Raw genomic sequence first — 12487 nt, 5'->3', positions numbered from 1 at the left:
ACTTTTGCAGCGTGCTGACACTATCACGTAATTCCATAAACAAAGCCATCCATTCCGGTGTCGACTCCCTAGGGGGTGACATCACCATTACAGGCAATTGCTCCGCCTCCACGCCAACATCGTCCTCATACATGTCGACACACGCGTACCGACACACAGCAGACACACAGGGAATGCTCTGATAGAAGACACGACCCCACTAGCCCTTTGGGGAGACAGAGGGAGAGTTTGCCAGCACACACCCAAGCGCTATAAATATATAGGGACAACCTTAAATAAGTGTGTTCCCCTTATAGCAGCTTAAATATTATTAATATCGCCAAATAAGTGCCCCCCCTCTCTGTTTTTACCCTGTTTCTGTAGTGCAGTGCAGGGGAGAGCCTGGGAGCCTTCCTAGCAGCAGAGCTGTGTAGGAAAATGGCGCTGTGTGCTGAGGAGAATAGGCCCCGCCCCCTTTTCGGCGGGCTTCTTCTCCCGGTTTTTCTGAAAACCTGGCAGGGGTTAAATACATCCATATAGCCCCAGGGGCTATATGTGATGTATTTTAGCCAGAATAGGTACTTTTCATTGCTGCCCAGGGCGCCCCCCCCAGCGCCCTGCACCCTCAGTGACCGTTGGTGTGAAGTGTGCCGAGAGCAATGGCGCACAGATGCAGTGCTGTGCGCTACCTCATGAAGACTGAGAAGTCTTCAGCCGCCGGTTTCTGGACCTCTTCTCTTTTCGGCATCTGCAAGGGGGTCGGCGGCGCGGCTCCGGTGACCCATCCAGGCTGTACCTGTGATCGTCCCTCTGGAGCTAGTGTCCAGTAGCCTAAGAAGCCAATCCATCCTGCACGCAGGTGAGTTCACTTCTTCTCCCCTAAGTCCCTCGTTGCAGTGAGCCTGTTGCCAGCAGGACTCACTGAAAATAAAAAACCTAACAAAACTTTTTCTAAGCAGCTCTTTAGGAGAGCCACCTAGATTGCACCCTGCTCGGACGGGCACAAAAACCTAACTGAGGCTTGGAGGAGGGTCATAGGGGGAGGAGCCAGTGCACACCACCTAGTGGTCAAACTTTTAAATTTTGTGCCCTGTCTCCTGCGGAGCCGCTATTCCCCATGGTCCTGACGGAGTCCCCAGCATCCACTTAGGACGTCAGAGAAAGGGGGCTGAATATGCAGCACTCCCTTAACAAACGTCTGAACTTCAGGCAGTGAAGCCAGTTCTTTTTGAAAGAAAATAGACAGGGCTGAAATCTGGACTTTAATGGATCCCAATTTTAGGCCCATAGTCACTCCTGACTGTAGGAAGTGCAGAAATCGACCCAGCTGAAATTCTTCTGTGGGGGCCTTCATAGCCTCACACCAAGCAACATATTTTCGCCATATGGGGTGATAATGCTTTGCTGTCACATCTTACCTAGCTTTTATCAGCGTAGGAATGACTTCAACCGGAATGCCCTTTTCCATCAGGATCCGGCGTTCAACCGCCATGCCGTCAAACGCAGCCGCGATAAGTCTTGGAACAGACACGGCCCCTGCTGTAGCAGGTCCAGTCTGAGAGGCAGAGGCCACGGGTCCTCTGAGATCATTTCTTGCAGTTCCGGGTACCAAGTCCTTCTTGGCCAATGTCCACCTGTGGCCTTTCCCAACGGTTTACAATCAGTTGGAAGACTTCTGGATGAAGTCCCCACTCTCCCGGGTGGAGGTCGTGCCTGCTGAGGAAGTCTGCTTCCCAGTTGTCCACTCCCGGAATGAACACTGCTGACAGTGCTATCACGTGATTTTCCGCCCATCGGAGAATCCTTGTGGCTTCTGCCATTGCCATCCTGCTTCTTGTGCCGCCGTGTCGGTTTACATGGGCGACCGCCGTGATGTTGTCTGACTGAATCAGCACCGGCTAGTTTTGAAGCAGGGGTCTTGCCTGACTTAGGGCATTGTAAATGGCCCTTAGTTCCAGAATATGTGTGTGTAGGGAAACCTCCTGACTCGACCATTGTCCTTGGAAGTTTCTTCCCTGCGTGACTGCCCCCCAACCTCGGAGGCTTGCATCCGTGGTCACCAGGACCCAGTCCTGTATGCCGAATCTGCGGCCCTCTAGAAGATGAGCACTATGCAGCCACCACAGCAGAGACACCCTGGCCTCGGGGACAGGGTGATCAGCCGATGCATCTGAAGATGCGACCCGGACCACTTGTCTAACAGATCCCACTGAAAGATCCTTGCATGGAACCTGCCGAATGGAATTGCTTCGTAAGAAGCTACCATCTTTCCCAGGACTCGCGTGCAGTGAAGCACCGACACCTGTTTTGGTTTCAGGAGGTCTCTGACCAGAGATGACAACTCCTTGGCCTTCTCCTCCGGGAGAAACACCTTCTTCTGTTCTGTGTCCAGAATCATACCCAGGACCCAGGAACAGCAGACGCGTCTTAGGAACCAGCTGCGACTTTGGAATATTCAGAATCCAGCCGTGCTGTTGTAGCACTGCCTGAGATAGTGCTACTCCGACCAACAACTGCTCCCTGGACTTCGCCTTTATAAGGAGATCGTCCAAGTATGGGATAATTATAACTCCCTTCTTTCGAAGGAGTATCATCATTTCGGCCATTACCTTGGTAAATACCCTCGGTGCCGTGGACAGACCAAACGGCAACGTCTGGAATTGGTAATGGCAGTCTTGTACCACAAAACGGAGGTACACCTGGTGAGGTGGGTAAATGGGGACATGCAGGTACGCATCCTTGATGTCCAGTGATACCATGTAATCCCCTTCTTCCAGGCTTGCAATAACCGCCCTGAGCGATTCCATTTTGAACTTGAACCTTCTTATATAAGTATTCAAGGATTTTAAATTTAGAATGGGTCTCACCGAACCGTCTGGTTTCGCTACCACAAACATTGTGGAATAGTAACCCCGTCCCTGTTGAAGGAGGGGAACTTTTATTATCACCTGCTGGAGGAACAGCTTGTGAATTGCCGCCAGCACTACCTCCCTGTCCGGGGGAGTAGCTGGCAAGGCTGATTTGAGGTAACGGCGAGGGGGAGACGTCTCGAATTCCAGCTTGTATCCCTGAGATACCACTTGTAGAACCCAGGGATCCACCTGTGAGCGAACCCACCGGTCGCTGAAGTTCCGGAGACGGGCCCCCACCGCACCTGGCTCCACCAGTGGAGCCCCAGCGTCATGCGGTGGATTTAGTGGAAGCAGGGGAGGATTTCTGTTCTTGGGAACTGGCTGTATGGTGCAGCTTTTTCCCTCTACCCCTGCCTCTGGGCAGAAAGGACGCGCCTTTAACCCGCTTGCCTTTCTGGGGCCGAAAGGACTGTACCTGATAATACGGTGCTTTCTTTGGCTGTGAGGGAACCTGGGGTAAAAATGTTGACTTCCCAGCTGTCGCTGTGGAAACGAGGTCCGAGAGACCATCCCCAAACAATTCCTCACCCTTGTAAGGCAAAACCTCCATGTGCCTTTTAGAATCCGCATCACCTGTCCACTGCCGAGTCCATAATACTCTCCTGGCAGAAATGGACATTGCATTTATTCTAGATGCCAGCCGGCAAATATCCCTCTGTGCATCTCTCATGTATAAGACTACGTCCTTAATATGCTCTATGTTTAGCAATATAGTGTCCCTGTCAAGGGAATCAATATTATCACACAGGGAATCAGACCACGCTGCTGCAGCACTGCACATCCATGCTGAAGCAATAGCAGGTCTCAGTATAGTACCTGAGTGTGTATATACAGACTTCAGGATAGCCTCCTGCTTTCTATCCGCAGGCTCCTTTAAGGCGGCCGTATCCTGAGACGGTAGTGCCACCTTTTTTGACAAGCGTGTGAGCGCTTTATCCACCCTCGGGCATGTCTCCCAACGTACCCTGTCCTCTGGTGGGAAATGGTACGCCATTAGTAACTTTTTAGAAATCACTAGTTTTTTTATCAGGGGAAGCCCAAGCTTCTTCACACACTTCATTTAACTCATCTGAAGGGGGAAAAACCACTGGTTGCTTTTTCTCCCCAAACATAATACCCTTTTTAGTGGTACCTGGGTTAATGTCAGAAATGTGCAACACATTTTTCATTGCCGTAATCATGCAACGGATAGCCCTAGTGGAATGTACTAAAGGGGTTTTACAGGTGCGCCTGAGGGGGATTGTGTCTGCAAAGAATAGTAAAAATGACCTCTTTTCCTGATTTAGAATGCGATTGGTAGGTTACTGTGGTCAACAAATGAAAATAAGTAAGTAAGTAAGTAAATATCTTGATAATCACAAATGAGAGTAAGTAAGTGAGTAATGGTCTTAATAATAACAAGAAGGCAGTAAACAATATAATGAAAATAAAACTTGTCTTTTTATTTATAGAATATGTTGTTATATCTATTGCTTTAAGAATGAATGAAAAAGGGGGGGGGGGTAACGGGGAGTTGTGGGCTAGGGAGAGATTGAACTGCTAACAATGTGGCAGTGAAAAAAATCCCTGAATGTATACAGGTGTGAATAGGAATATAGTTATTGTGGTAGTTACACTTCAGAAAAGTGGAGTCCCACCTCTGAGTGAAGTCTGAGATAATTGAAATTGTCCAGAGCTGATGATGGGGCTAAAATGTCTTTTTGGCACCGGTGGGATCCAAAAGCAAAAACAAAAAGAAAATAAGGGGTACCCCTGAGTTGCCACTGGCAATAAGGGGTCAGGATAGGGCTAATGCTAGGGTAGTGAGGACTCCGGACAGACCGTACCCCTCTACGCCCTGGATCACCCCGATGTCGCTCTAATGAGCGCACCGTGGTGCCCTGGGCAGAAGGGGATAGATCGTGAGTCTTGGAGAGAGAGGTAGGGGCTGCTTCTAGCACTGTCAGTGCTGTCCGCCGCGCCTTCTCCTCTCCTACAGAGTCCGTTACCTCTAGTTTCTGCTCCGTCTCCTTTTTCCCTCTGCCAGCGGTTTGTTCCGTGTCTGCTTCACCCGGCAACGCGTTCTCACGCACTTCCGGGTATTCCGTCCACGTGACTAGGCTCAGGTGTCCCCGGGTCTCGTCTCTAGTGGAATGTACATTAGTCTCGTCGCCGTCGACACTGGAGTCAGACTCCGTGTCGACATCTGTGTCTGCCATCTGAGGTAGCGGGCGTTTTGAGCCCCTGATGGACTTTGAGACGCCTGGGCAGGCACTGGCTGAGAAGCCGGCTGTCCCACAACTGTTATGTCATCGAACCTTTTATGTAAGGAGTTGACACTGTCGGTTAATACCTTCCACATATCCATCCACTCTGGTGTCGACCCCACAGGGGGTGACATCACATTTATCGGCACCTGCTCCGCCTCCACATAAGCCTCCTCATCAAACATGTCGACACAGCCGTACCGACACACCGCACACACACAGGGAATGCTCTGACTGAGGACAGGACCCCACAAAGTCCTTTGGGGAGACAGAGAGAGAGTATGCCAGCACACACCACAGCGCTATATAAACAGGGATTTACACTACACAAAGTGATTTTCCCTATAGCAGCTATAATACACAGTATTGCGCCTAAATTTAGTGCCCCCCCTCTCTTTTTTACCCTATTGAGCCTGGAAACTGCAGGGGAGAGCCTGGGGAGCGTCCTTACAGCGGAGCTGTGAAGAGGAAATGGCGCCAGTGTGCTGAGGGAGATAGCCCCGCCCCTTTTTCGGCAGGCTTCTCCCGCTCTTTATATTAATATTATGGCAGGGGATTTTTACACATATATCGTTTATTAGACTATATTATGTGTTTTTAGCCATTTTAAGGTAATCTAATTGCAGCCCAGGGCGCCCCCCCCCCAGCGCCCTGCACCCATCAGTGACCGCAGTATGTGGTGTGCATGGGGAGCAATGGCGCACAGCTGCAGTGCTGTGCGCTACCTTAATGAAGACCGGAGTCTTCAGCCGCCGATTTCCAGGACGTTCTTCTTGCTTCTGGCTCTGCAAGGGGGACGGCGGCGCGGCTCCGGGACCGGACGGCCGAGGCTGGGCCTGTGTTCGATCCCTCTGGAGCTAATGGTGTCCAAAAGCCTAGAAGCCCAAGCTAGCTGCAAGCAGGTAGGTTCGCTTCTCTCCCCTAAGTCCCTCGAAGCAGTGAGTCTGTTGCCAGCAGATCTCACTGAAAATAAAAAACCTAATAAATACTTTCTTTACTAGGAGCTCAGGAGAGCCCCTAGTGTGCAACCAGCTCGAGCCGGGCACAGATTCTAACTGAGGTCTGGAGGAGGGGCATAGAGGGAGGAGCCAGTGCACACCAGTAGTCCTAATTCTTTCTTAGAGTGCCCAGTCTCCTGCGGAGCCCGTCTATTCCCCATGGTCCTTACGGAGTTCCCAGCATCCACTAGGACGTCAGAGAAAATGGCGCTGATGAGTGGTGGATCCGCCCTGGGAAGCCCCGCCCCCTGTAATGGCACATCTTCCAACACTTAATTTATACTGCCCTGAGGTTTGCTGCAGCTAACAGTGGGATTAGCCCGTTAGCCTTGTTTGACCAGTGTTAGGGTATTGCGCTGACCCAGGGCGCCCCTCACAGCGCCGCACACTATAGTACCGATGAGCCCTCCGGAGCGCAGCCTGTCAGCGCTGCGCTCCGACCCTTATGCCGCCATTCTCGCCGGTGACCCGCTTATCGGGTCACCGGCGTCATATTCCCCTCTCCATCTTCTGGCTCTGTTAGGGGGCTTGCGATCAGCACACTCAGGAGCTCAGTGTCCTGTCAGCAGAGATAGGAGCCATTAACATCAAGGGTTGGATCCTACTCCCCCCCCCCCTAAGTCCCACGAAGCAGGGAGGCTGTTGCCAGCAGACTCCTGTACCTGACTCTTAAAAAAAAAAAAAAAAAAAAAAACAATAAAACTAAAAGAACTCCTAGGAGTTCCCCTAGCTGTGACCAGCTCCTCCAGGCACATTTTCTAAACCGAGACTGGTAGGAGGGGCATAGAGGGAGGAGCCAGCCCACACTATTAAACTCTTAAAGTGCCCATGGCTCCCAAGGGACCCATCTATACCCCATGGTACTAATATGGACCCCAGCATCCTCTAGGACGTAAGAGAAAATAAGAATTTACTTACCGATAATTCTATTTCTCGTAGTCCGTAGTGGATGCTGGGAACTCCGTAAGGACCATGGGGAATAGCGGCTCCGCAGGAGACTGGGCACAAAAGTAAAAGCTTTAGGACTACCTGGTGTGCACTGGCTCCTCCCCCTATGACCCTCCTCCAATCCTCAGTTAGGATACTGTGCCCGGACGAGCGTACACAATAAGGAAGGATTTTGAATCCCGGGTAAGACTCATACCAGCCACACCAATCACACCGTACAACCCGTGATCTGAACCCAGTTAACAGCATGATAATAGAGGAGCCTCTGAAAAGATGGCTCACAACAATAATAACCCGATTTTTGTAACAATAACTATGTACAAGTATTGCAGACAATCCGCACTTGGGATGGGCGCCCAGCATCCACTACGGACTACGAGAAATAGAATTATCGGTAAGTAAATTCTTATTTTCTCTGACGTCCTAGTGGATGCTGGGAACTCCGTAAGGACCATGGGGATTATACCAAAGCTCCCAAACGGGCGGGAGAGTGCGGATGACTCTGCAGCACCGAATGAGAGAACTCAAGGTCCTCCTCAGCCAGGGTATCAAATTTGTAGAATTTAGCAAACGTGTTTGCCCCTGACCAAGTAGCTGCTCGGCAAAGTTGTAAAGCCGAGACCCCTCGGGCAGCCGCCCAAGATGAGCCCACCTTCCTTGTGGAATGGGCTTTTACAGATTTTGGCTGTGGCAGGCCTGTCACAGAATGTGCAAGCTGAATTGTACTACAAATCCAACGAGCAATAGTTTGCTTAGAAGCAGGAGCACCCAGCTTGTTGGGTGCATACAGGATAAACAGCGAGTCAGATTTCCTGACTCCAGCCGTCCTGGAAACATATATTTTCAGGGCCCTGACTACGTCCAGCAACTTGGAGTCCTCCAAGTCCCTAGTAGCCGCAGGTACCACAAAAGGCTGGTTCAAGTGAAACGCTGAAACCACCTTAGGGAGAAATTGAGGACGAGTCCTCAATTCTGCCCTGTCCGTATGAAAAATTAGGTAAGGGCTTTTATAGGATAAAGCCGCCAATTCTGAGACACGCCTGGCTGAAGCCAGGGCTAACAGCATTACCACTTTCCAAGTGAGATATTTTAAGTCCACAGTGGAGAGTGGTTCAAACCAATGTGATTTTAGGAACCCCAAAACTACATTGAGATCCCAAGGTGCCACTGGAGGCACAAAAGGAGGCTGTATATGCAGTACCCCCTTGACAAACGTCTGAACTTCAGGAACTGAAGCCAGTTCTTTCTGGAAGAAAATCGACAGGGCCGAAATTTGAACCTTAATGGACCCTAATTTTAGGCCCATAGACAGTCCTGTTTGCAGGAAATGCAGGAAACGACCCAGTTGAAATTCCTCTGTAGGGGCCTTCCTGGCCTCGCACCACGCAACATATTTACGCCAAATACGGTGATAATGCTGTACGGTTACATCCTTCCTGGCTTTGATCAGGGTAGGGATGACTTCATCCGGAATGCCTTTTTCCTTCAGGATCAGGCGTTCAACCGCCATGCCGTCAAACGCAGCCACGGTAAGTCTTGGAACAGACAGGGTCCCTGCTGGAGCAGGTCCTTTCTTAGAGGTAGAGGCCACGGGTCCTCTGTGAGCATCTCTTGAAGTTCCGGGTACCAAGTCCTTCTTGGCCAATCCGGAGCCACGAGTATAGTCCTTACTCCTCTCCTTCTTATGATTCTCAGTACCTTGGGTATGAGAGGCAGAGGAGGGAACACATACACTGACTGGTACACCCACGGTGTTACCAGAGCGTCCACAGCTATTGCCTGAGGGTCCCTTGACCTGGCGCAATACCTGTCTAGTTTTTTGTTGAGGCGGGACGCCATCATGTCCACCTTTGGTTTTTCCCAACGGTTCACAATCATGTGGAAGACTTCTGGGTGAAGTCCCCACTCCCCCGGGTGGAGGTCGTGTCTGCTGAGGAAGTCTGCTTCCCAGTTGTCCACTCCCGGAATGAACACTGCTGACAGTGCTATCACATGATTTTCCGCCCAGCGGAGAATCCTTGCAACTTCTGTCATTGCCCTCCTGCTTCTCGTGCCGCCCTGTCTGTTTACGTGGGCGACTGCCGTGATGTTGTCTGACTGGATCAGCACCGGCTGACCTTGAAGCAGAGGTCTTGCTAGGCTTAGAGCATTGTAGATGGCCCTTAGCTCCAGGATATTTATGTGAAGCAATGTCTCCAGGCTTGACCACAAGCCCTGGAAATTTCTTCCCTGTGTGACTGCTCCCCAGCCTCTCAGGCTGGCATCCGTGGTCACCAGGACCCAGTCCTGAATGCCGAATCTGCGGCCCTCTAGAAGATGAGCACTCTGCAACCACCACAGGAGAGACACCCTTGTCCTTGGTGACAAGATTATCCGCTGATGCATCTGAAGATGCGACCCGGACCATTTGTCTAGCAGATCCCACTGGAAGGTTCTTGCGTGGAATCTGCCGAATGGGATTGCTTCGTAAGAAGCCACCATCTTTCCCAGGACCCTTGTGCATTGATGCACTGAGACTTGGCCTGGTTTTGAGAATCCAACCGTGCTGGCGCAGCACTATCTGAGATAGTGCTACCCCGACTTCCAACTGTTCCCTGGATCTTGCCCTTATCAGGAGATCGTCCAAGTAAGGGATAACTAAAACTCCCTTCCTTCGAAGGAGTATCATCATTTCGGCCATTACCTTGGTAAAGACCCTGGGTGCCGTGGACAATCCAAACGGCAGCGTCTGAAACTGATAGTGACAGTTCTGTACCACAAACCTGAGGTACCCTTGGTGAGAAGGGTAAATTGGGACATGTAGGTAAGCATCTTTGATGTCCAGAGACACCATATAGTCCCCTTCTTCCAGGTTTGCAATCACTGCTCTGAGTGACTCCATCTTGAATTTGAACCTTTGTATGTAAGTGTTCAAGGATTTTAGGTTTAAAATTGGTCTCACCGAGCCGTCCGGCTTCGGTACCACAAATAGTGTGGAATAGTACCCCTTTCCCTGTTGTAGGAGGGGTACCTTGATTATCACCTGCTGGGAATACAGCTTGTGAATGGCTTCCAATACTGCCTCCCTGTCTGAGGGAGACGTCGGTAAAGCAGACTTTAGAAAACGGCGAAGGGGAAACGTCTCGAATTCCAATTTGTACCCCTGAGATACCACTTGAAGGATCCAGGGGTCCACTTGCGAGTGGGCCCACTGCGCACTGAACTTCTTGAGACGGGCCCCCACCGTGCCTGAGTCCGCTTGTAAAGCCCCAGCGTCATGCTGAGGACTTTGCGGAGGCGGGAGAGGGCTTTTGTTCCTGGGAACTGGCTGTTTGTAGCAGCCTTTTCCCTCTCCCTCTGCCACGGGGCAGAAATGAGGCGCCTTTTGCCCGCTTGCCCTTATGGGGCCGAAAGGACTGCGCCTGATAATACGGCGTCTTCTTAGGTTGAGAAGCTACCTGGGGTAAAAATGTGGATTTTCCAGCAGTTGCCGTGGCTACCAGGTCTGATAGACCTACCCCAAATAACTCCTCCCCCTTATAAGGCAATACTTCCATGTGCCTTTTAGAATCCACATCGCCTGACCACTGCCGCGTCTATAAACCTCTTCTTGCAGAAATGGACAGCGCGCTAACTCTTGATGCCAGTCGGCAAATATCCCTCTGTGCATCACGCATATATAGAAATGCATCCTTCAAATGCTCTATAGTCAGTAATATACTGTCCCTACAGTCAGGGAATCCGACCACGCCAGGCCCGCACTGCACATCCAGGCTGAGGCGATTGCTGGTCGCAGTATAACACCCGTGTGAGAGTATATACATTTTAGGATATTCTCCAGCTTTCTATCGGCAGGTTCCTTTAGGGCGGCCGTATCAGGAGAGGGTAGTGCTACCTGTTTAGACAAGCGTGTGAGCGCTTTATCCACCCTAGGGGGTGTTTCCCAACGTGCCCTATCCTCTGGCGGGAAAGGGTACGATGCCAATAACCTTTTAGGAATTATCAGTTTTTTATCGGGGGAAACCCACGCCTCATCACACACTTCATTTAATTCCTCGGATACAGGAAAAACTACAGGCAGTTTTTTCTCACCAAACATAATACCCTTTTTAGTGGTACTTGTATTATCAGAGATATGCAATACATTTTTCATTGCTTCAATCATGTAACGTGTGGCCCTAGTGGAAGTCACGTTTGTCTCCTCATCATCGACACTGGAGTCCACACAGGGAATGCTCTGATAGAGGACAGGACCCCACTAGCCCTTTGGGGAGACAGAGGGAGAGTATGCCAGCACACACCAGAGCGCTATATATAGACAGGAATACCACTATAAAATGTGCTTTTCCCTTTATAGCTGCTGTTAGTATCAAAACTGCGCCAAATTAGTGCCCCCCTCTCTTTTTTACCCTTTTCTGTAGTGCAGGACTGCAGGGGAGAGTCAGGGAGACGTCCTTCCAGCGGAGCTGTGATGGAAAATGGCGCCCGTGTGCTGAGGAGATAGGCTCCGCCCCCTTCTCGGCGGCCTTTTCTCCCGCTTTTTTGGTGAGTTCTGGCAGGGGTTAAAATACATCCATATAGCCCTGGGGGTTATATGTGGTGTATTTATGCCAGCCAAGGTGTTTTACATTGCTGCTCAGGGCGCCCCCCCCTAGCGCCCTGCACCCTCAGTGACCGGAGTGTGAAGTGTGCCTGAGTAACAATGGCGCACAGCTGCAGTGCTGTGCGCTACCTTGTTGAAGACTGATGTCTTCTGCCGCCGATTTTTCCGGACCTCTTCTTGCTTCTGGCTCTGTAAGGGGGCCGGCGGCGCGGCTCTGGGACCGAGCTCCGAGGCTGGGCCTGTGTTCGGTCCCTCTGGAGCTAATGGTGTCCAGTAGCCTAAGAAGCCCAATCCACTCTGCACTCAGGTGAGTTCGCTTCTTCTCCCCTTAGTCCCTCGATGCAGTGAGCCTGTTGCCAGCAGGTCTCACTGAAAATAAAAAACCTAAACTTAAACTTTCACTAAGAAGCTCAGGAGAGCCCCTAGTGTGCACCCTTCTCGGCCGGGCACAAAAATCTAACTGAGGCTTGGAGGAGGGTCATAGGGGGAGGAGCCAGTGCACACCAGGTAGTCCTAAAGCTTTTACTTTTGTGCCCAGTCTCCTGCGGAGCCGCTATTCCCCATGGTCCTTACGGAGTTCCCAGCATCCACTAGGACGTCAGAGAAAGTTAGGTTTAAATTTCAGGCTTAAATAGGTCGGGAAGAAATTTATTTTTCAAGCCCCCACTTAGTAAATAAACCCTACACCAGAGGTTCTCAAACGCGGTGCTCAAGGCACCCCAACGGTCCAGGTTTTAAGTATATCCATGCTTGGCCACAGGTGACTTTAAAATTAGCACCTCAGTCAATTTGATTTAACCATCTGTGCTGAGCCATGGATAT

At 50.8% G+C, this 12487-nt stretch overlaps 1 protein-coding gene across 1 annotated transcript in view; it reads left to right on the top strand.

The window, feature by feature from the left end:
• The window catches only part of LOC135054881 (oocyte zinc finger protein XlCOF7.1-like), a 141891-nt gene that overhangs the window by 102194 nt on the left and 27210 nt on the right, over window positions 1-12487 (top strand). The window lies entirely within an intron of this gene.

This window comes from Pseudophryne corroboree, chromosome 3 (genome assembly GCF_028390025.1).
Source record: "Pseudophryne corroboree isolate aPseCor3 chromosome 3, aPseCor3.hap2, whole genome shotgun sequence".
Lineage (NCBI taxonomy): Eukaryota > Metazoa > Chordata > Amphibia > Anura > Myobatrachidae > Pseudophryne > Pseudophryne corroboree.
This window is presented reverse-complemented; position numbering and strand designations above follow the sequence as displayed.